The 3,005-nt window shown below is 45.0% G+C and overlaps 1 pseudogene; it reads right to left on the bottom strand.

The window, feature by feature from the left end:
- Nucleotides 1–2,181: 2,181 nt before the first annotated feature.
- On the bottom strand, nucleotides 2,182–2,375 carry LOC143437420 (small nucleolar RNA U3; annotated as a pseudogene).
- Nucleotides 2,376–3,005: the final 630 nt, after the last annotated feature.

Genomic DNA, 3,005 nt, shown 5'->3' on the forward strand with positions numbered 1-3,005 from the left:
CTGACACACCAGAAGAGGGCATTGGATCCCATCACAGATGGTTGTGAGCCACCATGTGGTTGCTGGGAATTGAACTCAGGACCTATGGAAGAGCAGTCAGTTCTCTCTTTTTTGGAATATTTTTTTTATTTACATTTCAAATGTTATTCCCTTTCCCAGTCCCCCCCCTTAATACTCATTATCCCATCCCTCCTGCCCCTGCTTCTATGAGGGTGTCCCCCCACCCACCCAATCACTCACCCACTCACTCCCGGAGTTGGAATCTTGATGTAATTTTAATTTCTCCTGATGACTAAGCAGAACACACTGCTCATGTGTTATGTATGGTACACACGTGGAAATCAGAAGACAACTTGTAGAAGTGAATTCTCCTCCCACCCTGTGGGAACCATGTGCTATAAGCTCAGGTCTTCAGACATGTTGGCAAATACTTTTAACCACTGAGACATCTCTCCAGCACTTTTTCATATATTTATTGGCCATATGAATTTCATTTTTTAAACTTGTATGTGTATGTGTATTTTTCCTGCATGTATGAATGTGTGCCATGTGTGTGCCTGGTACCAGTGTATGTCAGAAGACAGCTTCATTCAGACCTCCCTGCCATGTTGGTGCTGAAAACTGATCCAGAGTTCTCCAAAGAGTAGTAAGCAATAAGCACTGTTTACTGCTGAGCCAGCACCCCAGTACCCATATTTCGTCTTTTGAGATCTGTTTTTTTTTTTTTTCAATTCATTTGTTTGTTCAATGACTGGGACATTTGGGTACTTTTGGAGTTCTTTAAAGATTAATCTTCTCAAAGATAATATAACTAACAAAAGCCCTTGTCTTCCAGACTCTTTCTTCACTCTGCAGATTATTGCCCTTGCTATACAAAGCCTTTTAATTGCTTTCTGTCCAGCTTGCCAATTTTCGTCCTCCCTCCTCCAGCATTATTGGAATGATTTTAAATTACATTTTTCTATTTCTAGGATTTCTGTTGCTTTTTACAACTGACTTTAAAAAATTTATCACCACAGCCAGGCAGTAGTGGCACATGCCTTTAATCCTATCACCTAGGAGGCAAAGGCAAGTGGATGTCTGTGGGATCCAGGACAACCTGGACTACAGATAGGGTTCCAGGGCAGCCGAGGATAAACAAAATCTGTATCAGGAAAAAGAAAGAAAGAAAGAAAGAAAGAAAGAAAGAAAGAAAGAACCTATCTCCACAAATAACACATAGTTGTCAAAGTGATATAGTATAAAAAAATGATTTCTGTGAAAATACACTTCTCTGCAATTCCTGGCTAGCTCCAAACTGTGCTGACCTTGAGCATCAGCGTTTACTTTGTGTTTTAGATTTAGTCTTTAAAAGAATGTGCTGTATGTACATCTTTGTTACTGCTGTCTGCATGTCCAGCATCAGCACTGGGATGAAGCTGCTCCTGTTAGGCATTTATCCCTACTTCCCTGGCATGGCCACCATCGTTTCTCAGCTTTATGTTGTAGGAGAGCCTGGTGCAGACGTCACAGGTGCTATTTAACAGCTACCACAAGATCATCATTATGCTAAAAATTGAAGTTATACATGGAAGAAGCTCAGACACTTCCAGAATTGGTTTTGTCTCCTACATGGGAACACACTCAAACCCAGAAGGGTGCACTGGTCTGATCTGTATCAATAGATCTGTCCCATCTATTGATCTCTAATTCACCAGTGGCACAAAAACACCTCTGTCAAAGTAAACAAATGTTTTGGGTTGTTTGTTTGTTTGTTTTGGTAGCTAAATGCAACATCACTCCTCATGCCTTCCCTCCTTCCACACTACAAGGAAAGCTCACAGCTTTCCTCTACCAACCTCTGCCCAGTGAAGGACTCAGAGAAAAAAACTGGGCTGTACTGTGCTTTTGTGGGCAAGACACCCTGACTGACTCACTGAAGCAGCAATGACTGACTTCACTTATACTCGATAAGCTATGCAATAATGGATACGCTAAGGTCAGTTTCCACGGCCTACAGCAGCACTTCACTTTGGTACAGCCAGTTTAGATGTGTCCAAATTTACAAGAAAAAGAACTGTCCATCTGACAGATCACAAACACAGACAGTTGGTCAGCCTTTACCACATAGAAACACCTTTCCAAAAAAGACAAAGTACATACACCAACTATATCTTTCGCCATTAAAATTAAACAGAGACCCACTCAGACTTCTCTCCCAAAGGAGAGAAGAACGATCATCAATGGCTGGAAGCAGCAGCACTGAAGTAACACCTAGAGCAGGCTTCCCACTCAGAAGGGAACACTATGTCTGCTCGTGTCTCTCGGTGCTCTACAGAGTCAGAGAAACTTCTCTAGTAACGAACTATAGAAATGATCCCTGAAAGTATAGTTTTACCCACAGACTCCCGAATGTACCTAGCGCCCTCACATCTTACACACGGCGACTTCCAAAGAGACGCCCCACACTCTCTCTTTCAGCGCCCCCATCGCACAACACGTCTGCCCACGCGGGGACACGGGCTCTGGCCTCTCCATACCCAGTCCACCCGGCATTTGGAGTCGCTACAGTTTCCCTGCACTGTCACCTCGATTAGCATACGGTCGCCGAGCAGCCAATCAGCTCACAGTTCTCTCCTGCCTCGTCCCACATCCGCCTGCGATGGGTCATGCGTTGTCACTGACGGCCTCACGCTGCCTGCCCCTTGTTCCCCGGGACCGCGCTTCCTCCCTGCCGAGGCGCCCACCTTCAGCCCCCACGCTGCCTGAAGCAGGAAGTGCTGCAGAGCCGCACGCGAGTTCGCAGGCGCGTGCTGGTTTGGATCTGGCTCAAGCCCGAGGCCTTGCGTGAGAAACAAAATGAAAAACGACGTAGGGAAAATGGCAATTCAAGGACTACGTGCACTATTTAATAAATTCTGTGGGTAAAGGGCATGGTGGCTCACTGCTGTAATCCTAGCACTTGGGAGATGAAGGCAAGGGGTCAGGAATTTGAAGCCGATTTGAAGATTTTGAAGCCAGCCACA

This window comes from Arvicanthis niloticus, chromosome Y, assembly GCF_011762505.2.
Source record: "Arvicanthis niloticus isolate mArvNil1 chromosome Y, mArvNil1.pat.X, whole genome shotgun sequence".
NCBI lineage: Eukaryota > Metazoa > Chordata > Mammalia > Rodentia > Muridae > Arvicanthis > Arvicanthis niloticus.